Source organism: Eumetopias jubatus, unplaced genomic scaffold (genome assembly GCF_037043125.1).
Source record: "Eumetopias jubatus isolate StellerSeaLion01/CBP00866 unplaced genomic scaffold, mEumJub1_p1.0 scaffold_5, whole genome shotgun sequence".
NCBI lineage: Eukaryota > Metazoa > Chordata > Mammalia > Carnivora > Otariidae > Eumetopias > Eumetopias jubatus.
The window spans coordinates 80,179,696-80,205,748 of NW_028274811.1; the positions used below are offsets into that span (position 1 = coordinate 80,179,696).

Sequence of the window (26,053 nt, forward strand, 5' to 3'; positions counted from 1 at the left end):
ATTTATTTTACAAAATATATGTGGTTGGTAGTGACCTGAGATCTCTAGTTAGTGTTTACAATGAGCATGCTTATCGTGGCAGGCCCTCTTCTATATTGTGCACATCTATTAATTGGTTTTTCTTGGCAAATGCTGATGAGGTAGTTGCTTTTATCATCTCTATTTTATAGATCGGGAAACTGCAGCACAGAAAGAATAAAGAACACTTTTCTTTAAATGACAGTATTTTAAAATACCATCTATGTATGCAAGACTAAAATAATTTTACAGGTAAATATTTTGTTACATTTATTTTACAATGACATCTCAAAACATCCTGTCCATTATTCATGTCTTTTCTAAAAACAGCTATATTGAGTTTTAAAAGTCATATACCATGAAGTCACTAACTGTATGGGTACAAATCAGTGATTGTTTTAGTCAGTGTACAGAGTTGTGAAACCATTGCCACCATCTAGTTTTAGAACTTTTCCGTCAACCTCCAAATTTTCTTTGAGCCCATTTGTAATCACTTGTCACCCTTGCTCCTCCAAGCAACAGGCAATCACACATCTGTTTTCTGTTCCTATTAATTTGCCAGTTCCGGACCCTTCATATAAGTAGCATCATACACTCTGGTCTTTGTGATTAGCTTCTTTTACTTAAGGTAATATTTTCAAGTTTCATCCATATTGTAGCACTTACTAGTTCTTCATTCTTTCTGATTTTTGAGCTATATTCTTTTTTATGGATATGCATCATTTAGTTCATCCATTTCCAAGATAATGGAGATTTTTCCTTCAATTTTGGTCTATTCTGAATAATGCTACTGTAAACATTTGTGCATGGGTCTTCGTCTGGGCACATGTTTTCATTCTTTTTGGTAGGTTACTAAGAGTGAAATCTCTGGGCTATATGGTAAGTTTATCTTTAACTTTACAAGAAACTGTCAAACCGTTTTCCAAAGTAGCTATACCATTTTACATTCCCACCAGTAGTCTGAGTGTTCTAGATTCTCTACACCCTCACCAACGCTCTATAGTGCTTGTCTTATTGATAAAACTGCTGTCCTACTAGGCATTTAGTAGAATCCCCTGGTGATTTTAAATTGCATATTTCTGATGCCTGATGGTGTGGACCATCATCCAGACCAGAGCTTCTTAACCAATTTTAGGTAATGACTTTCTTTGAGATGCAGAAGAAAGCTATGGACCCTCTTGACCCACCCCCAATACATGTATGTGTGCACACACGCATGTGCACATAGACATGTGGGTGTAAACACGTCTGTACATGGATGCACATGTGTGTGCACATGTAAATACATATGTGTATATGTGTGCCTGTAAATGCGTATGCAAAAATTTTCTTGCAACTTATGGGTAGATGGATATAAGGATACTCTTCAACTAAAAATAATATCTCAGGGTTGTATGGCACTTTAGTTTATAAAACATTGCCACGGACTCTGTCTTTTTTATTTTTCATGACTATTCTATAAAATAGCAAGCCAATGTTATCCCCATTTTTCCAGAGGAAGAAACTGAGTACCCCGTGGTTACATAGACAGAAACAGAACTTAAACACTGGTCTTCTCGCTCTGTCTTCTACACTATTTCTCCCATGTGTTTGGCTTCCTGGGCCATGGAAATTTGGGAGACTGCTGGATCTTAGCGTCAGCACTTGAAGGCTGTAGTAGTCAACATTTTAGGAGACAGAGTGTCTCCTGAAGCCATCAACTTTTCTGGAATAGAGATGGAGATGCAGAATTTTGATCTGTTTTAGTAAATATAAGAAAAGTAGCACATTTTGTAATAATTGTACATGGTCAATACTATGACATCAGAAACCAGAAGAATATATTTTCATTTGCTTTAATAAGGATAAAGGCTTTACATGCCTATAAATAATGGCTATTTATTTACATCATTTTCTCAGGAGGATTGCAAACTACAAAAAGAAATGGGGAAACATAAAGCTGAGAATTTTATTCTCTTGAGAAGTGAGAGATGTGCTCATTTACTAAGAGCAAACGTTCACTGGGTCTGCTTTCCTTTGGGCCCATTATATAGACAAGATGATATGTTGGTCTCTCGGTATTAGTGCCATTAGGTTACTCAAGAGCTACCATGTTCTCCACGTCCTTTGCTGTAGGAAAATGCAAAAGACTACCCTTGTATGGCATGTGACATACAACAAAGAACAGTGCCTAAAGTCACTTATGAGGCTCTTTTTCCTCTGCTCAAGTATCAGCTTTGTGAGAAGAATGCATGATTGATGAATGGACTAGATTAAAAAATGCATGCTACTGTCTCTTACATGGCCTCTATCATGGCCCAGATTCCATTTGACTAATCTCAAGCGGCTGCCTCATTGCCCATGATTATGAGCCTGCTGTGGCCCTGGGAGCAGCTACAATTAAGACCATAGACACAGAGCCTGTGTAGTGGGTGTGGGGACTACTTGCAGCTGTGCTTACTCGTCTTACTCTTTTCTCTCAGTTTCACCATCCAAGAACCTTTAAACTCCACTCTTATGGAGACACAGGGTTTGGAAAATGTTCTCCTTTTAGTCTGATCCTAACAGTGCTTGGTCTGTAGTTCTGTACTCCCCGATCAAATGTTTCTTAGGGATAAAGAACGACTAGACCTCCATTTTGTCTTACTGCCATGCCCTTGGGATCATCATCTCTTCCCTTAAGCAAAACTCAACCCTCAGTTTAATTCTTAAATGGGTTCTGTTTGATTCCTTCCCTCTGGCTCTGGCAAAAGTCTCACTTATGTCAGTATTAAAAACAATAAAGATTTCTTTAAGACCAGTTTCCCCACAACTTTATATTCTCCTTTCCAAGGCATGGAAAGCCTCTAGCTTCATTTTTCTCTTCCTGAGCCAAAACAGAGATCCAGCTGATTCGTGTGTGCAAGATTGAGTAAATAGAAGAGATGCTGAATAGAACAGTACCACGGGGGGCGGAGAGGGGGCGCCTGGGTGGCTCAGTCCTTAAGCGTCTGCCTTGGGCTCAGGTCATGATCCCAGGGTCCTGGGATCGAGCCCCTGTCAGGCTCCTTGCTCAGTGGAGAGCCTGCTTCTCCCTCTGCCTCTCCCCCTGCTTGTGTTCCCTCTCTCGCTGTGTCTCCCTCTGTCAAATAAATAAAAAAATCTTTAAAAAAATTATTAAAAAAAAAAAGAACAATACAATGGAATTGTTTAGCGAGGTCCAGAAGCTATCGACTGGGAATAAAGGAACTTGGGCCTTGGTGGCCTTGGATACTGTTGACATTGCCTATCGTGGAAGTGAGACTGCTACGGAAATAATCCCGAAGGTCAGACTGCTCAGAAAAGAGAAATAGTAAATAATAATAATGACAAAACCCAAACCAGAGTGAATCTATTTCTAAATTAAATTATTTCTATAAAAAATACGGACAAGGACATTGGTATCCGTCTGCAACTTGGGCTCTCTAGTAAAATACAGTTACCTACAGAGGTTCTTAGTTATTTGCTTTGGTCCAAATTTTGGTTTAAGCTTGGTAGAAATATTTTGTGGTTGTGCCTCTTTGTCTAAGGAAAGGGAAAATGTGGGGACACTATACCAGCATATTTCACTTTATCTGAAGGTGCAGCCATGAAAATCTACAAACTAAGAAGGAGGAGAAAGGCATCTTTAGCCATGAAAAAGAGCTAATTCTCAGTGGGGAAAACAGAGCCAAAATATATTTAGAGGGAAAGAAAGCATGTCTTAAAGCAGAACAGCACATGAAAGGTACATAAAATACACATCTAGAGAGCTATATTTAAAGCTAACAGATTGAAGCAGAATTGAGGAGTGTCTCTTAGTGCCTCAGTAATGATGACCAGAGCCTTTTATCTGTAGGCAACAGTTTGGAGGCATCCCCTCCTCACTGGTGTCTGAAAACCATCACTCTTGGATAGCTGTGAGCCTCTGTCCATGCCATAGCTGATTGGATCCGGAGGGTGGCAAAGCCTGCCAAGGTAAGAAGGAAAGACACAAGGGGGCTTTCACTGTAGTGACATTTGCTATCTTGGTCCTTGGTTAAATGGAAGGAAGTCTTGACCCTAGGGGCTACACTCCCCTCACGACACCACTCAGCATTATTAAATAAACGTATGTATTTGTTTATTTATACTTCCCTTTTTTTCCCCCTCCAAGTAGGCAAGAAAGCATGGATGAAGGACAGAGGACAGAAGGTAAAGAGAGCATGCAAGTCAAACTCTTGTTTGTGGGTGGTACTGGGTTCCCTGTCAACGCTTTGTGAATTTAACATTTCCCATTTCACTTTTATCAAGACATTGAGATGATGACAATTTTCTTGCCCATAGTTGCAGCAGCTCTTGTCTGACTAGAAGTGTAGTTACTGCTCTTTCCCTCCTTCAGTAGTGCCTGGCTGCCACCACACCAGCAGAGGTAACTGGCTGCAAACTCGGAATTTTGTGCTTTTCTTTTCAGGTCGCCTGGAGTGGGGAACCATGCTTTGGGAATGATAAATACATGCTGGCAGCGTCATGTTGTTTCCTGGCACCAGGGAGATTCCAGCCTCCAGGAGGCACAGGCGGCTTTGGGGGCTGGCGGAGTTGACGTGCACACAGACCTACGAGTCACGCTGCTCCCAGACAGACAAGCTTCATGCGGAGAAGTTAGTGAGGTGGAGGGGTGGCAGTGACGTTGGAGTCCGAGCTGCCTAGGCTTTACAGCTTTGGAGAGACACTTCTGGCCTCGAGCACATGTCTCATTTGTCACCATTATCCTTGGCTCCTAAACTGTCCTTGAGAGCATAGCAACTACCACCCAGTCAAAACAGTAAGACTGGAAAGAAGTTAATCTGAGTTATCCTTGTGACCTTTCCAAAAGTGTCAGGAAGTTACCAGGCGAACTATAAAACCAAGATAGTCTACATCTTAGGCTCTGCCACTGAATGTTTGCCCTACAAGCCTTCCCTCGGAATTTGGTGTGTTTTTGGTTTGGAGATGGATTCTAGAGCCAGACAAGCTGGGTTTGAAGCCTCATGTCTGTGGCCTTGGGCAACTTACTTAAAACTCTGTGCTTCAGTTTCCTTATGAAACAAGATATAGGTAAACTGTTCAGAATACTACCAGGCATTTCATAAGTGATGTATAAATGTTAACTTTCGTTATTTTTATTTATTTATTTTTTGTTAACTTTCATGATTATATAGAAATTTGATGAAAGTGGGGAGTAAGAACTGGAAAACCTGTTAACCAAGATTCTTTTCTTTTTTAATCAATTTATTTACTTTTTGAAAAGATTTTATTTATTTATTTGAGAGAGCGCATAAGCAGGAGTGGGGGTAGTTTGGAGGGGCAGAGGGAGAAGGAGAAGCAGACTCCCTGCTGAGCAGGGAGCCCTATGTGGGGCTCAATCCCAGATGTGGGGCCCGATCCCAGAACCCTGAGATCATGACCTGAGCTGAAGGCAGACGCTTAACCATCTGAGCCACCCAGGCTCCACCCAGCATCTTCCTTTGTAGGAATGAGGCGAGATCATCTATGTAAAGTGCACATAACAATGAGGTTTCTTCCTTCCCACATCTGGGCTCCATTTTCAGTTGAAGTGCAAAGGAATCATTGCGACAATATCCCTAGGACTCTGGACTCTGTAAGAGGAAAGTTCGGCTCCAGAACCAGCAGTGGTTGTTACTGAAAGGAGGGCTGGGCTGGGCTGGGCTGGGCTGGGGCATGGGTGGGGATGGGGATGGGGCTGGAGCAGAGGAAGAAGGCAGAGGGGAGAAGGGGAGGGAGTCTGGGTGATGTCACTGTCTTAACTTGGAAAGGAGTTGTGATGATCTCAGTCGCTGGCTCCTGTGCCTGGATTCCTGTTAATCTGCCCCTTACTCAGAGATTTGGAGGATTCAGTATTTGCTTCTGGTTATACCTAGACCTAGAATCTCCCACAGCCCACAAATAGAGGCTGTCGGTTGCATGAGCCAGGCACTTACTAATGGCTCTGCCTTCCTCTGTGATCATGTCCTGAGGCAGCTGCCTTTTGGCCCAGTCATGCCTGGATTAACATCCCGGCTTTAATGAATTTCTTTCTCCTTACTAGCCTCTCTCTCTCTCCCTTCCTTCCTCCAGTGCTTACTGACTGTCTGGACCTTCTGCCAGACTTCGCTCTAGGCACAAAGACCCACCATGGACTTTATTAGCCTTAGACTGATTTGCTGGTCTTCAGCCAATCTCACTCATGACAACAATTCCTAGGCCCCTTTTCTGGCCATGTTCTTAGGTCCCGGGATTCCCAAACCCAATGTGCCCATTATTACTCATGGTTTTTTGCCGGCCCCATTCTGCCCTATTCTGACTCTCATTATGAAAGGGGTGACCCAGTTCTTCTGAGAGGGAGTGTTCTGGTTCTCAGGGAATTCAGATGTTTATCCAGACACACAATAGCATACTCAGCCCTTCAGAGTAGAGGAAAAGTAGTTCTCTTTCTCTAATCTCTTTGCAGATCTCCCCTGCTTTCATAAGTTGGGGTGTGTTATGGACTAAATGGTTGTGTCCTCCCCCAAATTCAGACGTTGAAACTCTAACCTCCAGTGTGATGGTGATAGGAGGTGGGGCCTTGGGAAGGGATTGGATCATGAGGCTAGACCCCTCATAAATGGGATTCATGCGCCGGAGTTTTTTCCGACCCGCCAGAGAACTGCACTGCCACTTCCGCCATGTGAGGACACACGAGACAGCCATCTATGAATCAGGAAGCAGATCTACACTAGACACCAAATCTGCCAGAGCCTTGATCTTAGACTTCCCAGTCTCCGAAACTGAGAAATCGACGTTTGTGGTTTAAGGCACCCAGACTACGGTATTTTTGTTATAGTAGCCTGAACAGACCACGGTAGGGTGATCACCTAAAGCAAGAATTCCGTTTTTTCTTTGAAATATTCCATCCCAACCTTATATTTCATTCCTAGTGATAGCACTTTGGTCCAGGGGCTTGGCATCTCATGCCTGTGTCGTTACAGCAGGCTCCTGGTTGGGTTCCCAGTGCCAGTCCAGTCCTGACAAGTTAATTTGAACTGCCTGATACCACTCACTCAAGGTCCATTTCCGTTGCATTCCCCATGGTACTTGTTACCAATTTATTGCCTCTCAGCTCCAGATTTGTCCTTCATTGCCCGGTTTGTGAGAATGGATCTAAGACCTTAATATTTTAATATTAATATTAAGCATAAAAATTATAATATTTTTTCTTTGCCAGCTGGCGTGAAATTGAACTTTGCCAGTATGTAGTTCTAGAGGGGCATTGCAGGAAGAAGGGTTCTTCCTCCTAGTTCCTGTGGGTGGTGCTGCATTTTTTCCTCTATTCCTCAGCCCTAGAGGTTTCTTCCCGTGCTAAGTGCTTGTAGGATACAGCTTCCCCAGGGTGCCCCAGCTCTCAGTTTGGGTATTGGTAGCAAAGTGGGGAGCCCCACACGCTGAGGCCTGTGTGCTAGCTCAGATTTCTGCTCTGTACACCCTCTCCTCAGCCCTGTGCAGCTGGACAGGTAGGAAACAGACCCCCTGTGCCTACAAGGTACTTAAAGTATACTAGGTTATTATAGAGGGAGGCCTCTCCAACTCCCAGTTTCAGCAGCACCTACAGTGACACTCTAGCATCATCTGTGTACCCAACTCACTCTGCATGCCCGAGCCTCAGCCTCAGCTCACCTGTGCCCTGGACGTTTGTTGCTGTAGCAGTTCCTCTGCAGACACCAAGCTCTCCGGGCCTCACACCTGCAGCAGTGCTCAGTACCCTCAATACTCCCAACTCCCTGCATACCTATCCAGCAGCCTTGGCTCACCTGAGCCCCAGGGGTTGTTTCTGCTACCCAGAGACTGTGAACCAGCCCAGCCCTGCCAACCCAGCAAAATCCTCCATCAACCAGTGACTGCAACCAACATTCTCCAATGAGGCCTGAACCCCTGTTTCCAAGTTTATGCTTCCTTGAGTACTCTCTCTCTCTTTACCTGAAGATACTTTCAGAGTTCTCTCTTTTATCTTTATAATATCCTTCATATCATTGGTTAATAGTTCTTTATGTTAAACTTCCTCTGTTTAAATTACTGTGTGCAATGACTTATTTTATATGTCAAATTGGCTAGGCTATGGTGCCTAGACGTAGGGTCAAACACCATTCTAGATTTTGCTGTGATGTATTTTTTTAGATGTGATTAACATTTAAAGGAGTAGACTGGGAGTAAAGCAGATTACCCCCTATGATGCGAGTGGGCCTCATCCAATCAGTTGAAGGCCTCCAGGTAAAAAGACGGAGGTCTTCCAGAGGAAGAAGGAATTTTGCTTCCAGACTGCCTTCAGACTCCCACTGCAAAATCCACTCTTCCCTCGGTCTCCAGCCTGCTGGACTGCTCTGTACAATTCAGGCTTGCCAGCCCTTACAATGAGCCAGTTCCTTAAAATCTCTCTCTGAGGGTGCCTGGGTGGCTCAGTTGGTTAAGCAACTGCCTTCGGGTCAGGTCATGATTCTGGAGTCCTGGGATCGAGTCCCGCGTCGGGCTCCCTGCTCAGCAGGGAGTCTGTTCTCCCTCTGACCTTCCTCCCTCTCATGCTCTCTCTCTACCATTCTCTCTCTCTCTCTCTCAGTAAATAAATAAAAATCTTAAAAAAAATCTCTGAGTGTACACACACACACACACACACACACACACACATGCAATGTTTCCTTGACTAATACACTGTATTATTTCTGTCTCCTGACTGGACCCAGATTGATAGACTCATGAACAAATCAAAAATATCCAGTCAAGGGACGCCTGGGTGGCTCAGTTGGTTAAGTGTCTGCCTTTGGCTCAGGTCTGATCTCGGGGTCCTGGGATCGAGACTCACATTGTGCTCCCTGCTCAACAGGGAGTCTGCTTCTCCCTCTCCTTCTGCCTCATCTCCCTGACTTGCACTTTCTCTCTTTCTCAATAAATAAATAAAATCTTTTTAAAAATCCCATCAAGTCTTTCCTGCTGATTCTCAACCCCCTCTATAACCTGTCCCACCATGCCTATCAATTTAATTAATCATCCTCAGTGTCCATCCCAGGAACACACCCCCTCATTCCTTCTCTGCCTGTACTCAGTTTCCCTCACCATTCATGTCCTCCTGTCTCTCCTCTTCCTGTTCATATTCTAGCCAACCTCAAATTCCTCTCCCTTCGTGAAGGGATCTTGCAGCCATCACCATTCTCTCTTTCCCTGCAAAGCCTGTCTGTGCCATATCATCGAGGGCTAAACTATATGGTGCCTCCTTTGGGTGTGTGTGTGTGTGTGTGTGTGTGTGTGTGTGTGTGTGTGTGTGTGTGTGTGTGTGTGTGTGCGTGCGCGCGCACACGCTAATATTTATTGAGATCTAGTTCTTATGGTGAACCAGGCCCTATGCTATATACTTTTAATTGTTTGATCATCTCATTTAGGAGTTTTTTTGTTATATACGCTATGTATGGGGCTATTTATTCCTCTCACACTCACTATATAATTAAAAATTTTCTTCTTTCTTTAAGGAACCAAATGAGATTAGCAAATCAGAACTATGGCCTCTCGTTCTTAAGTAAGACACCACAAGACCAGGGTACCCATTTCTTAGAAGATAAATAACAGATACATATTGGGAGGAGAGGACATGTAATATGTCCTGTGAGAAATGTCTCTGTGTATCTTAAAATTATAGTTGCCTGCTGGTTTAGTATTTCTAGTAAATAATGGAAATCTTCCCATTGAACCTGCCTTGATGGAGACAGCCCTTTCTGAGATCCATTGTGAAACCACAGAGTTGACTGGGAGTTTCTAGCAAACTCCTTTCTGTCCAACAGAAGAAATCTAAATGGCTCAGATCTTTGGAAGAGGGAAAAGAAATTTCACCAACATACTGTTAAAAATAATGTAGATGATTTCTGAATGTCATCTGGCCTTGTCTTGTGTGAAGAATAAAATGGCAGCATACCGGCCCTGATTCCTCCCATCTGAAAGGATTGTATTAATACTCCTCGTTGATTTTGGCAAGGTTCTAAAACAATCTACTGTGAGGGTTGCATTATCCCCATTCTACAAACCAGGAAATGGGCACAAGTGAGGTTAAGTAATTTGACCAAGGAAATGCAGGTAATAGGTAGTAAATCCAGGAAGTGAACCAAGACTTACCGAATGACAGCATGAGACTATCTCAGTGAAATGAGATTTATTCCATAAAGGCCAGATTTACTATGTCCCATGCTCACATTCACCTTCGGAGGTCAGGGCTATTGTTATCCTCATCTTAGAGTTCAGGAGAAAGGTTTGGAAAAGCTCACTGAATTACCTGGGTCCACCCAGGTAGCAAGTTAGCGGGACTGAGGCTGGATCCCAGTCTGTGAGACCCAGAGCTAGTACTCTTAATCTCTCGTTCAAAAGACTATTTCATGTGGGTCTTATGGACCCAGGTAGATACAAGCTCCGTCTGAGCAGGGATTATGTGTTTAACCCCAGATATTAGCCAAGACAGGGCTGAATCCAGAGGAAGTACTCAGTTAAACACACAGTGATCAAAGCAGACAACTGTCAAGGAGACCATAGTCCTGGTATCCCGCACCAGTTTCTGTTGGGATAAGAGTGTTCTGCACTGTTATATAACCTCTTCAGAGACAAGTTTTCCTAGTTGTATTTTCTCCTCCCTGGAATTGTGTGATGCACGCTTGTCTGGTGGCTTTGGCCTTTTCTCAATCCTTGAGGCCCCACCAAGATAGAGGATTGGCCCTGGGGGACATGCTACTCAGGACAGACAACGGCTAGAGCCAAAGGGTGGCCATGAAGATGGTGCTGCACGCTCTGAACTCTGGTGGTCTGGTCCTGGCTCTGCTGCTTCGGGGTTCCCTCACTCACTAGCTGTCGGGGTTCCCTCACTCACTAGCTGTCACCAGGAGTGAAGGACACTATGGGCTGTTTATCTTAATTTAGGGAATGATCCTGCAGAGTGCTTTTGCTACTGCTTGCCTTTAATTCAGAGATCTCATTGATTAGTCGTCCTTCCCCTATGATGTGGGCAAAGAAAAATAACATAATGGAAGAGGTATTCTAACCGCTGACTAGACCAAAGCTTTGGGATAATACGTTGGTTTAATTTGTTACTCTGTTCCACTTTTGCACAGAAGAAGAATTGACCAGGTATTAATGTTCTCTTCAGTGGAAAAACCTTTAGAACCTCAGTGCTAAATGGTATTTTCTTATAAAATGCTTTAACTCTATGAGCTCTACTTTTATTCTACTTCTACAGATAAAAAAATGAAACCTGCCCCAGTTTTGTAGCTTAGAGATACTATTCTTGGAATTGGAGACTGTGATTTATTGGAAATATTATTGAATATAACAGCAATAAGAATGAGTCTCTTTAATTTTCTTCCCATTTGTTCCAAAGATTGTGTTAGATGCTTTTTTATATGTTATATATATATTATATGAAAGTTATATATATTTTAAATCCAACAATATCCCTTTTGGATCTGTGTAGATCCTTTCAGGCCAATTTGGATTATGCAAATTTTGAATAGTATTATGTAAACATGAAGCACAAAATCACAAATAAGGTAAATACTCCCAAATTAAAAAAATCAACAAGAATTTCAAAACTTGTGGACCAAGTGCACCCTGTTTACTTTGTTGCCACAAGGTGGTGCTTCTTTAGCTGGTAATTAGAAATACCTGCCATTCTCTGTCAAGACTAGTCTTGGATTCCATCCACTGTTGGAAAAACATTCCTTGCATAAAATACAATTGTGTTGAATTGTAATGCCAGAGAGCCAAGAGCAGTGCATTCCTTGTATATGGTGAGCAATTAGTAAATGATCATTTAGTGGATTTGAATAGCATAAATGTGGTCAGAAACAAGCTGGTTAGTCCTTCACCTTTGGCATGTGAGCCTGACCACTCTCTCAGTTTATCCTCTCAATCTGGTTCTTCGACTCCTTCCTCCCTCCTTCCTTCCTTCAGAAAACTAGCACACGTGTGAAGGGTTTTTGTACATACTTTTTATTCCCAAATAATTGTAGATTCACAGGAAGTTGAAGAAATCTGTACGCTTCACTCAGTCCCCCTGACACACACATACACCATCATCTTATAAAACTATGGTAGCACATGTGTTTCTGAAGGTCAGTAGCTCACTGAGTTTAAGTTCTGAGGGAAACAAATCTATATACTGAGATGCAGTTACCTTCTCCTCAGGCTTCAATCCAGGATGGGTTCCTGGGCATGCCACCAGGGCCCTCTGACAAGGCCCCGCAAGCAGAAGGATGCAATCAGCATCTTGGAATTCTTAAATATTTTATCTTTGAATTTCTGTTTTGTAAGGAAAGATGGAATGATGGAGCATGTGCCAGAGGCTTGGAGCCTCTGTTCACATGTGGTTCTACCCGCCTGCCTCTGTGGGATGGACTGCTGGCCGCCTGCTCTCCTGCTCCCTCCACCCCTAGGCTCGACTGCTGACTTCCCCTGCTGTGGGTGCTGGGTGTGGGTGCCAGAGGGTTGGGTCGAGGGGAAGGCATCTGGTGCCTGGGAGGGTCTGCACTTGCCCGGCATGTATCCTTATGTTTGAAGGAGTTATTTCATATTAAATAATAACAAAACACCATGACAAGTCAAGACAGAGATGGCTGAAGAAAGGACAAAGCTTATAGACTGCATTTTGAACAAAGGGCCCTATGTTTTCATTTTGCACAGGACCCCACAAATTTTATTGCCATCCCTACTTCAAACTATTTTATAGCCCAGCCTCTTACAAGAAACCCAGGCATGAAGATGAATATTTATCAGGAAATGGGAAGCTTCCACAGAAGCACAGAGGAATATTTGTCAAAGGCAAAAATAGTTCCCACTAAGGCCAGAGAAATCTTGCTAAGACACCTTCTTATCAAGTCAGAGACTCTAAAACCTGCAGTCCTCCCTGCTCATAGAATACACTCCATAGCCAGAGCCTGGTGCCGGGCTCTCCAGAAATGATCTACACTCATCTTATCTTCGGAAATTCAGGTTTTACCAGTCCTTGATTCAAAGCTGTGCTTGCTTCCAGCTGAATGCCGTTCATGCTTTCCCACTTCTGTGCCTTTGCATAAGCCGTTTTACTCTCCTGAAATGTCATTTTACCCATTCTTTGAGGCTGACCTGTCACTTTTCTCCTAAAGCTCCCAGCCTGTGCCTTTGCACCTGTTTCCTCTGCCCGTGTCATTCCTTTCCTAGGTCTTGTATAGCTAGAGCCATCTTGTCATTTAGAGAGAAGGTCACCTTTCCAGAGAGGCCTACCCGAAGACCTACTCGAAGCTAACCTCCATCTCATCCCATTCCTATTCCATTAATTGTATTTATCACTGTTTAAACTTTGCATATTTAATTTTTTTTTTTTTTTTTACTAGTGCAATGATCATTTTTCCCATGAGAGTAGGGACCTCTTTTGCCTTCTTCACTTCCATAGGCCTTAAACCATGCCTGGCATATACTTGTTGAATGAAGGAAGGGCTCTTTCCCCTCCTCCAAATACTGCAGCATATTGTATGTCATATTTTCCTTGCATGTTTTTCCTCCTCTTCTATGCTATTAGCTTCTTGAGGGTGGGGAATGATTCGTTCTTATTCCTCACAATACCTAGGAGAGACCTAGGCTCCAATAAGTCTTCACTGAATGCATATATAAAAATAAATGGTGCAGAGGCAGAGCATTTCTTTTCTCTTTCAAAACAACTGGACACAGCATTAAGCCAGAGAGATCAAAACTAATTGCTGGAACGAGAAGCACATGCCATTTAGCATTCATTGCATCTGTACCAAGGACAGCCTTGGAAAAGTGTGTAATCAACTAACAGCACATCATATCCAGAGTGACCTCTGTGTTCATCACAAAGCTATTCTCTTCAGGCAATTGGTTGCCTTTGTGGCCTGTGGGATGAAAAGCTTCCTAAAATAGAGACTAGGGATGAAGTCTAATTCTGATGGGAGGGATCAGAGCTAGAGGGCACCTTCTTTGTGAGCATCAGGCATCTGGGTTATTCTTTTGGCAAAGTAGTTTATTTTTCATTATTGATAAAAATGGAGATATTAATCCACAAATCATCTTGGGGATCTAGGGAGCATGAAGGAGGTAAGGTGTGGCGTTAGTAGAGAGTGACAGGTTTGGGGCAGAAATGGGACCAGTAAGTCAAAACGGCGTACTTAAAAAAACAGAAGAGTGATCTATCCTGGCTCTCCTGGGCAAGGAGAACATGAGGCCTACTGACCGGCTCATCTGGGTTGAGGTGAGGCTTCTTAAGTTCTGTGATAAACGTGGGGAGCAGCAAAATACCCTCAGGCAATGGAGACCAGGGTGAATAAACATAGGCCAGTGGATTTGGAGGCCAGGGAGAGGATATGCAATGTTCTGAAACTCATTTGCCCAGCTCCCTCTTCCCTTTTAACGGCTTCTCACCCTTAGATGCTGAGCCCTTGGCTTCCCCAAGAGGGCTCCACACTGCCCTCTGGGAGAGTGAGGAAGGCTCCCCTCCTCCCTCAGCTGGGCAGAACCCTGGGATGGGAAGCCTCTACAAGGAAAGGATGGGCAGTTTCATTCCTGGGGAAAGTTAGGGATTAAAAGAGGGTTTCTTGGAGGGGAGGGGCAGTGTGTGACACATAGGAAAACACAACTATGCAAATTGTGAGACATCTGGGAACCATGCTGCGGCTCCTGAGACCCGTCTGCCGGGCTCAGATACCTCCTTAGGAGGCTAAGATTGGCTGGGGGTCCTGATGGAGAAAGGTGTAATGACCTGGGGCGGTGGGGCCAGAGTTGGGGAGGGGATTTTCGGGAAATCCTTCCGGCAAGGTCCCAGAAGTCTTGGTGGAGGCGAAGGCTTATTTTAGTCTTCTCCCTGGGGAAGGAAATGCCTGTTGTGTGACAGGGCAGCATGGCTGGTCTCCCATGGGACGCCCCCATTCCCCCTGGTCCTCAGTCCTCCAGCTGGCGTTCCACACAACTCTGGGCTGCAGGGCAAGGACTGTGGGCAGAGGCCACAGTCTGAAATCTTGCCTGTGGGAATGTCTCACTGTAATAGCAGGTGGGGCCCTGGCCTGCAGGTGGCACGAACGAGCGGAGGAAGGTGCTCCGAGGGGTCTGACAAATGCTACTGGGGTAAAGAGGCGATTCCTTTCCTTCTCTTTTCTGCTACAGAGAAAGTCATTCTTCTTTCTTCTCATAAGAAGGAAATTCTGCAGAGCCTGGAATTAGACCACAAGCATATTTTTCTCCTCAAGGTCATTCACTTCTGTGGCAGCTGCTGTCTTGTGCCTTGCTTTTCCTTTCTGTACGGCAGTACAAAACCAAAGAGGTCACTTTGGACTTGTTCAACCCGGGCTCTGAGTTGTTGTTGTTGTTGTTGTTGTTGTTGTTGTTGTTGTTTTGTTGTTTTTCCCATTGGCTAGATGTTTCCTGTTGGTGAGTAAATTATGTATTTGTCAAATCAGTTACCTAGTAAAGCAGCACTTGCTTCCTAGGACTGATGACTCTAGTGTGCTAAATGGTACTCAGGGGTTCCGGCTCCTGACAAAACAAAGACTGGGTTAGGAGCTAAGGGACTTTGGCAAGTCCTAGCAGTCCTACCTCCAAAATACATCTCCAGCGTGTCTCCTTATCGCAGGCCTATGGCACCATTACTCTTGGACAGACCCGCCTCCTCGGGATTGCTGTAATAGCACCTCAGCTGGCCGCCCAGTTCCACCCTTCATCCTCCTTCCAGCCAGTTCCACCCTTGATCCCCCTTCCATTCTCCACTCAGAAGCCAGGGGCTTTGTATTCACTTTTTATTGATGCTGTAGGGAACTGGCACACATGGAGCAGCTTAGCACATGATAAATTAATTTTCTTAGAGTTCTGGAAGTCGGAAGTCCGCAGTCATTTTCACTGGGCTAAAGTCGGGGTGTTGGCAGGGCTGCATTCATTCTAGAGGCTCTAGAGGAGAATCTTTTTCTTGCCTTTTCCAGTGTTAGAAGCTGCTTGCGTTCCTAGGCTCGTGGCCCTGCATCACTGCAACCTCCGCTTCCTTTGTCACGCGTCCTTTTTTGAGTCTGACTTTCCCACCTCCTTTTTATGGGGATCCTTGTGATGACATTGGGCCCACCCGGATAATCCTGGATCATCTCCCCATCTCAAGACTCTTATTTTTTTTTTAAAGATTTCATTTATTTGAGAGAGAGAGAATGAGCAAGAGAGAGAAGGAGCAGGGGGAAGGGCAGAGGGTGAGGGAGCCCGATGCAGGACTCGATCCCAGGACCCTGGGATCGTGACCTGAACTGAACTTAACCAACTGAGCAGCCCAGGTGCCCTGTCAAGACCCTTGACTTAAACCACAGTGTCCTTTTTGGCACATAAGGTAATATATTCACAGGTTCCAGGAATGCAGATGTGGAATCTTTGGGTAGGCGGCACAGTGTGGGGAATGGGACACATTATTCTGCCTACCTGGGCATCATGTCACTCACCTTGTTAAGATCTGTGACTTCCCATTGTGTGTAAAATAAATCCATACTCCAATACCTGGCTTACAAGACCCTGCCCACACCTCCAGCCATTTCTCAACCAGCCTTTCCCTGACTCCCTGCTCCTGTCACACTGGTTTATGCCTGCTCCTCTTTGAACCCCAGACCCTCTCCTTTTGCGGATCTTAGTGATTGTTACTCTCTGGCTGGACTGTTCTTGTCCCAGCTCCTCACACGGCTGTTTGCTCTCTTACTTTGGGTCTTTGGCCAAATGTCACATTCTCTGAGAGATGGCAAGTATATAGCAGAAGAATTTCCAATTATGGAATCCATTGTTTATTGGAAGGAAGAATATAACATTAATTATGTGGCTAGGACCTTTTATTGCTTAATCCTCAAATGCCCTATTTGTCAAGCATTCTGGGTCCACCTTGACAGAAGAAGAAACGCTGGCTTAAGTAACTTACCTAAATTTACAAGGCTAGTGAGTAGTAGAGTGGAATCTGAATACAGCCTGTCTGACAGCAAACCCAGTACCATTACTACACACCTGTATATTATAGATAGCGTCACCAATAGGGGAAAGCTTAGACTGTGGACTTACACTTAAATTCTGACAATGCCACTTAGTAATTATGTGACCTTGAGTGAGTGCCTTAGTCTTGGCGAAATTCAATTTCCACATCTCATATCTTTGTGAGGAAAAGTAAAAGAAATAAGATATACCAAGTATGTAGCACAATGCCTGGTAGTAAATACTTAAAAATAGTAGGTCTAAAATATTATTAATAGAAACCTGCTACTCAAGAAGAGAGAGATTTTTGCTTTTTTGCTTCCCTCTAATTTAAAAGAAACTTTAGTGAAAAAAACAAATAATCCAATTTAAAAATGAGCGGAAGACATGAACATTTTTTCCACAGAAGACATCCAGATGGCCAACAGACACATGAAAAGATGCTCAACATCACTCATCATCAGAGAAATGCAAATCAAAACTACAATGAGATATCACCTCACACCTGTCAGAATGGCTAAAATCCACAACACAAGAAACAACAAGCGTTGGCAAAGATGTGGAAAAACAGGAACCCTCCTGCACTGTTGGTGGGAGTGCAAACTGGTACAGCCACTGTGGAAAACAGTATGGAGGTTCCTCAAAAAATTAAAAATAGAACTACCATGTGGTGCAGTAATTTTGCTACTAGGTATTTACCCAAAGAATATGAAAACACTAATTCGAAAAGATATATGCACCCCTATGTTTATTGGAACACTATTTAAATAGCCAAATTATGGAAGCAACCCTAGTGTTGATCCATAGATGAATGGATAAAGAAGAGGTGGTATATATTTATACAATGGAATATTAAGCAGCCATAAAAACGGATGAGATCATGCCATTTGCAACAACATGGATGGATCTACAAGGTACAGTGCTAAGTGAAATAAGTCAGTCAGAGAAAGATATATGATTTCATTCATATGTGGAATTAAAAAAAAACAAATTAACAAAGAAAAAAGAAACAAATAAATAGGCTTTTAACTGTAGAGAACAAACTGATGGTTACCAGAGGGGCAGGAGGGTGGGGACATGGGTGAAATAGGTGTAGGGGATTAAGAGTTCACTTCCCATGATGAGCCCTGAGTAATGAGTGTATAGAACTGTTGAATCACTATATTGTACACCTAAAACTAATATACCACTCTATGTTAATTATACTGGAATTAAAATTTAAAAAATAAAATAAAAGAAGCTTGAGTAAGAAAACATGAAAGAAATGTCCCCGGTTAATAGTCTCCCATATTTTTATCATTACTTCTTCCTGTCACAAGTATTCTCAAGCTGAAACTCACGGAAACAGGTTCCCCCATCAGTAATGGATACTTTGTAACTCACTCACAATCTGCAGGGCAGAGTCAGAATTTATCAGTGTTGAAATGATGTTCTTTTGGGACACTGGAAGCTGAAGAATGAGAAATATTCCAAGTGGGTGAAGGAAAATGTCCTGAGACCCAGCACCTTGTTTCCACATGAGATTGTCTCCCTAGTGAAATATTTCCAGAAAGCTACATTTTTTCTATCCCACCAGGAGGGTAAATAAAACACTTATCTTAGGGCTCCCCTGCTAGCAATTTCTTTTCCACCTAATGCTTAATGCTGCCATGTTAAAAGACAAATCTGTAAAAAATGTTAATACAAATATGTCATATCTTTGCTTAAAATCTCCAACAAGTCCCCATAACTTTGAGAATAAAGCCCAAACACCATTCACGGTTTGATAAGGCTCTCTACCATCTCATTTTGATCTACTTTTCAGAGCTGTATTTCTTGGCACTATTCCCCATTCCATCACTACTGCCTCAACACACCCTCTGCTTTGTAAAGAAGGTGCTGTTAGTTGCTCTTCATTCTCACACTGGGAATTAACTGCAAGAATGTAGACATGTTCATGTTCGCAAGTGCACCACGAATCCCACATCCTCTACAGTTGAGAAGAGAGTTCCTAATGTGGTCTAAGATCTCACTAGCCCAAGATTTGGATTGACCAAACCTAGGGGTAGTAAATACCTTTACAGGCAGCAAAGATGGTATAGAGAATGCCAACAAAAGCAAAGAACTTCACAACTTGCATTTAAAGTGTCAATGTATTGATTGATTACCAAATAGCTTGTCTGTCCTCATGGAAAGTTCAGTCATTCGGTCATTTTTCAACAAGAGTCAGCAATTATATCTCAGCCTTCTTGCGTAGAAGATGTCCTAAGAGATATGTCTAAGTCCCAGATATTCATGCCTCTTTTCTTTCATTTCAGTTCAGCTAACTTTTGTTGAACACCTATGACATCTAGGCACTTTCTTAAAGACACAGACACATTGAAGTATGGAGGTGGAATAAATTAATTATAATCTGGCGATACTGACAGGATCTCATGAAGAGAGAAGAGAGCCAAGCAGAAGGAATGATATGAAGAATGGCATAGGAATTGGAGCAAAAGAGTATTCTGGGGTAGCAGCAAGTGGAAGGTCTCTGGATGGAGCAGAGTAAGCATTGAAGAATGCTATGGGGGGTAAGTCTGGAAGTTGTATTCATATTATGGAGACTCTAAATGCCAGGCTGACGAGTTTGACTTTGTTCTATGCATAGTAAGGAATTACTGAGACTTGGAACAGACAAGTGACACGATCTCCCATTACTTACAATAAAATATAGAGAAGAGTTGGTTGCATGTTTCAGATGCAGCAAGTTCTTTACTGTAGGTCTTTCTCAAAGAATATATTTCCCAATTTCTTTCTGAGCAAGTGTTATAAGCTCAAAAGAGTGTGTTCTTGAACAGATACAAGAAAAAAGGATTGTGTTGTCTGAAAGTCTACATTTTGCTCTTTTATGTTCCACTGAATTTACAAGAATGTCAACAGAAAATTTGTACCTGGTTAAGACTGGTAGTATTTAGATGGAAAATTTATAAGAACTTGAATGGAAGAAAAACTGTTTTAAAAAGTATGACTGGGCTCTAGCCAAAAAAAGTCCATTGTAGTAAATTTATCAATCAAGTTCAAAATAAGAGCTTACAATTAAGTTTAGGAAAGTCCTATTTCATGGAAATGCAGGAGCACTCTGACCTTTGAGGCTACACTGAGTTCTGGCTAAGCCACTTAGCAGCTGAGTGAGCTTGAGGAATATGCTCTCCTTTCTAAGGCTCAGTTTTCTCAGCTGTAAATGTGAGTAATAATGTTAACTACATAAGTGGATCATTGAAATTAAAAGTTTGTTATGAGCTTACCAGAGTTTTATTTGTTCGTTAGAAACTCTTAGTAAATATTTGCCATTTTTTACTGTAGTACTCTCCTCCCAGTTTTAATAAAACTTGACAATGAAAAAATAATAATCTTCTGTATTTCACTTCCTTATTCTGCTAATATAGTTTTTTTAAGTTTTATAAGGAACAGAACAGTTGGTTCTCATTATTCATGAATGTGCATACTTGCTAAAATTTATTTGTAACCCCCAAATTAATACTCACAGCACTTTTATGGTCACTCATGAACATGTGTAAAGTTGCAAAGAATTGAGTTGTCTGGTATTCCCAGCTAAGGCTGACCAAAGCAATGTTCTGTCTTCTTGTTTCAGCTCTAATTTGGTAAACAAGTTCTTTTCCTGGTCTAATTAGGCCATATATTTTGTATTTTTACATTTTACATTTAATTTTGTCTTTGTTTCTTTCTGTTTTGGTGATTTTGCTCTTGTGGAATTGTTGGTCAGAGTTCCTAAGCACAAGAAGGCTACGGTGTGCCTCAGTGGAGAGCTTGTTAGAGCTTGTCGTCTGTGTTAGGTCAGCTTCATTGAGGCTTAAGTTATGGTGCTGTAGGCTGCAAATTTGATGTTAAAGAATTAACAACATATTCTAAATAAAGTGTATTTAAACAGAAACATACATCTATACTGATGGGTTGATGAAAGTGTTGTGAGCAGAGGCGTGTGGGAACCTAACTAACCCTGTTTCCCCTAGGAGGAATGGTTCAGTACTCACTCATTCCATGTTTGCGGTCATGTCATAGAATATAACTCCTGAGAATAATGAGAATCAACTGTGTTTTTCAAATTTGTCCTTAAAACAGCGACTATAATAAGTGGTGTGTTAGTTGTTTAATCAGTAAACACAATAAGACTATGCAATTATAAAAACACTACTTAAAATTTCTGGCAACTTGTTATTTCTTGGGCATTTTATATGGCACAATTATACTTATTTCATTTGCTTACGCTTTTATAGCTCTTTGTTATAGTCTCCAAATTTTATACTATCAATTTCATGAAAAATCAATTAAAACAATATATAAAAGGCTAGTGTTTTCATTATTTTATTCCTTGGATGTTTGTTCCAGGCTATTTTTGTCTTAATAACCTTCAATTAAATTTTTGTTTGTATTTAACTTCAATTGGTTGAGCTTTTTCAGTAATGGTCACAAAATCCTGATAATGGTGGTATTAATAGAAACCAAATACATCTTTTAATAGTGAGAATGTCATTCTTAGTGAACCAGCAGGAAAGGCTGTGTCTAGGTTCTTCTCGTGAAAACTGAGAACAGGAGCCCAAGGGCTATGTGCTCATAGATCAGCAGGAAAGTCTAGCTCCAATACCTTGTAATATAGATTTTCTTTCATCTCAGGCAGTTTAATACTTTCGAAAAGATCTGTAGAGAAAGATTTTTTCACAATTTGTTTTTGTTTCAACAGTGTTCCTTAAAAGAAATTCTTTATTTTAATTTACACATAGTTATTTTCTAGGCTTTATGTTCTTTTACTTGTAATTTGTTCTTGAAAAAAATTAAAGAATTTGTGGACACTATTCTCTATATAATAGCCCACTGTGTTCATAAAGACAATTGAAAATGTTAACTAATAATCTTTGCCGCCTAAACTATTGGCCTTTGGCAGTCAATTAAAAAAATTTGAAAAGGACATCATCCAAATTGATTAAGACCTTGGTATCCAAGGTATGTACACCTCAGGGACTGAGATGCAAGAAGAAAATAACAGAATTTCTATTTTTAGAACTTTATCTACAAATGTAATTATAAATTAAGCTTTATTAATATTTAATATATAGCGTGTCCCTACTATATATTGTCATGTAGGCTGTATTCCAGGCAGTTAGAGTTAGCAAACTGTACCCAAGTTTCCACCTCCCAAGGATAGAGCGTGAGGTCCATATTCGGAGGCATTGACGGCGTGCCCATGGCTGTGTGTTCACTTTCAGCACATTGCAATGTCAAATTAGTATATGGGTAAGGGAATTAAGAAGTTAGATTACCTATATTTTAAAAAAATCTTATAAGACTTTCTAATGATATGAGGCAGTGATTTTGAAAATTTTGCACAACACAGAGGTTTGCTGGTTATGTTACAGGAAGATAACATGTCAAATTTAATATTCATTGTACGTAGTTTTTTTTTTTTTTTTTACTAAATAAACAACCAAACCAAAAACCCCTCACTTGCAGCTTTCTGACCTTTTGTGATGACAAGTAGTTAACAGTAGTGTGTTACCTAGCAGATATTTGAAAAAATAAGCAGACTTGATTTGCCCCTGCAAGGTAAAGGTCACATTTTAATAATGGATGAGAAAGGAAATGCTTTTGAAAGAAACTCATGTTATGAAGAAAGTATTTTGGGAATATTTCTCTCAGTAATGATTTAGTTGCCATAAAGAGTGGGTTTCACCTATAAAAACTCATTATCTCTACATTTAAGGGACTTGGATTTAAAAATCTTCCAAATAAGATGTTCTGAATCCATTTGTTAAAAATAGTAAAATGCAACACTGCCCAGATAGTTTGCATGGGTGAGTGACTGACATCAGGGAAGACGGAAATTTACTAGCCAAATTTAAATGAAAAACTTTTGCATGATCGGTGAATGGGATTGAAAATGAGTACCATGATTTAGGAAGGGCAGCCCATAAGTCACTTCTTCCGTTAGGATCTCTAGCTTTGTAAAGTGTGTATTTAAGTTATGACAGCCAGTAAGACTATGTGTGAAAATAAACTGAATTCTGGGCTAGGCCTTTGAATCGCTGTCTCACAAAGGGCTAAACCAAGATTTTTTTTTTTAAATAAGATACATTAAATGAGTTGGTCTCAACAGTATTTTTAAGATGAGAGAGAACATAATGGCTTTTTAGAATCTTTAATAAATAAAAAGGTTTATTGTTTATTTTTCATCCTTTTAAATTTATATTTTTGTGTAAATTTAATAATATCAGAGCACATATGAGTGTAATTTATAAATAAAGTCCCATATAGTGGGGATGTGTGCCCAAATTTTTCTGAAAGGTTTATGTACTAAACAAGTTTAGGAATCACTAGTCTGGACTACCCATTCTAAGAGTAGAAAATGAAAATGAGTTCAGGACCTTGGATACACTTTTCAATTTTCTTTCCCTTTTATTTCAAATTTTTGTTTAAATTCTAGTTAATTAACATACAGTGCAATATTGGTTTCAGGAATAGAATTCAATGACTCATCGCTTACATACAACACCCAGTGCTCATCATCACAAGTGTCCTCCTTAATACCCATCACCCATCTAATCCATCCCCTAACCCACCTGCCTCCATCAACCCTTAGTTCTCTCTCGCCCCCTTTTTTTTAAAGATTTATTTATTTATTTATCTGAGAGAGAGAAAGAGAGCACAGGGAGAGGAAGAGAAAGAATCTCAAGCAGACTCCCCTGCTGAGTGGGGAGCCCAACACAGGGCTCGATCCCACGACCCTGAGATCGTGACCTGTGCTGGAATCAAGAGTCAGATGCTCAACCGACTGAGCCACCTATGCATCTCTGTTCTCTATCTTTAAGAGTCATTTATGGTCTGTTTCCCTTTCTTTCTCTCTCTCTTTTCCCCCTCCCATATGTTCATCTGTTTGTTTCTTAAATTCCACATGTGAGTGAAATCACATGGTATTTGTCTTTTACTATCTGAATTATTTTGCTTAGCACAATATATTCTAGCTCTCTCCATATTGTTGCAAATGGCAAGATTTCATTCTATTTGAGGCCTGAGTAATATTCCATTATATTTATCTCCCACATCTTCTTTATCCATTCATCAGTCAATGGACCGTTGGGCTCTCTCCATAGTTTGGCTATTGTTGCTAATGCTGCTATAAGCATTGGGGTGCATGTACCCCTTTGAATCTGTATTTTTGTATCCTTTGGGTAAATACCTAGTAGTGCAATTGCTGGATGAGAGGGTAGTTCTATTTTTAACTTTTTGAGGAAGCTCCATACTGTTCTCCAGAAGTGGCAATTTTCTTTTAAAAAATTCATTCCCAAAGAAGAGGTTTTAAGAAAAAAACATCATTTTGTATTTCAAAAAGAAAAGGCAATTTAACACCAGAAATTTAGGAAGGACATGTTTGCAAAAGGAAGGATAGACCCTTAAACTGAAGATAATTTACTTATGAACAACTTAATACATTGTCCTTTAAACAATTTTTTTCCCTGTGGCCTCTTTGAATAGCACCATGGAGCAGTACTGGCCTGTACACCCTAATTCTCACAATCTTCTTTTTCCCAAATGTCATATCCTTGTACTTTCTTAGGGTTTTCTTTGTTCTTTTTTAGAAATTCGTTTCTTAATGCCACATGGATTTTGACGTCTCCTGTGACAGTCATCCTCCTTCATGTCTTAGACACAGGGCTCAGGTAAGGCACCCCTGGTGCTCTCCTTAGTGAATCAGTGGCTTCACCAGTAGCCAGAGAGTGAACATTTTTGCATCTTCCATTTTAGTTTGCTTTCTGGATGCTTATGGCCCATCCTAACCCCTTCACGTTTTTGGTCTCACACAAATACACATTTGACTCCTCTTCCCTCAGTATATATTTGTCCCCATTCACCAATCACTTGTAATTATAAAGGCCGTCAGAATTCTAAGCCTACCTTTTGTGATACCAGAAATCCTTGCATCTATGGCTCCAATCTTAATGATCAAACTTCACTTGATTATTATTGAAATGTCAAGTTACAGACTTTCTGAAACAACCCCTGAAACCTCATTATTTACTTGCAATAATGGGAGAGAATATTTATGAAAATTCTGTGTACAATTTCCGGTTAATTATTTTTTCATTAGTCATCTGATGTGTATGTTAAAAGAAATAAAGACCGAACAAAACAAAACCACATTGAAATCTCCACAAAGTTCTACAGTATGCATATTATTTTCTCTCCATCACCAGTGCCATCTCAGTTACAGAAAATGAGATAAATTGGAAATAAAATCTGTTACATTATTCTAGTCTCATCACAATGTCAACGAAGAAAATACTGTGCTTTCATTTTCCGTGCGGGGCCTAAGCCTGTGCCCTTTGAAAAGTTATGTAACAGAGGTTATGAATTTATGCACATGTGCCAAGATTCTCAACACACAAGATCATTGAGTAGGAGCAGTCAGGTCACTCCTAGATGGAATTCATGTTTGGTGCATATCTTGTCCCCTAAAAATGCCTTCTTTCCATTGTTCAGGCAACAATTTCCTTCCTGCCTCTCCACATCATTGGATAGTCCACAGTCCTGTCAAGGTGCCTCCTGCAGCATTAATTTCCCAGCAGGAAATTCCTCTCTCACCTCCTGCTCCCATGTATAAGGAAGTGAATTAATCGAGACTGGCATTCACCTTTAGAAGTTGTTGGCTACCAGTATGCAGCAACGACAAACTGACTGGATCCAGGAATAGCATAGTATTTATTTAGCATAGAAAGAATTTTCCAGGAAAAAAAAAAGGACAAAATGGAGATTGAGATTACGCTTGGTTATAGAAGCATTGGCATTCTGAAGGTGTATGAAAGAAAGTTCATAAAATAGAAAAAAAAAGATGGGGGTGGGACAGAAAAGGTGAAAGTAGCTGTTGCTTCCATCTGGAATTTTTCCCCACATTATGTGTGCAGAAATCCTACCCACGCTAAAAATGTAAGTTCAGTCACCAGCCATTGTGAGCATAGGAGCTTTGTCCTATTCAACTTGGTTTTTAGACTAACGATTAGCTGTGTCCCTTGCACACAAAAGATGGTCAATAAGAGCATTTTAT

General features: G+C 41.3%; 1 protein-coding gene across 1 annotated transcript in view; it reads right to left on the bottom strand.

Moving 5' to 3' along the window:
- Window positions 1-26,053, bottom strand: part of LOC148164375 (uncharacterized) — a 98,405-nt gene that overhangs the window by 13,945 nt on the left and 58,407 nt on the right. The window lies entirely within an intron of this gene.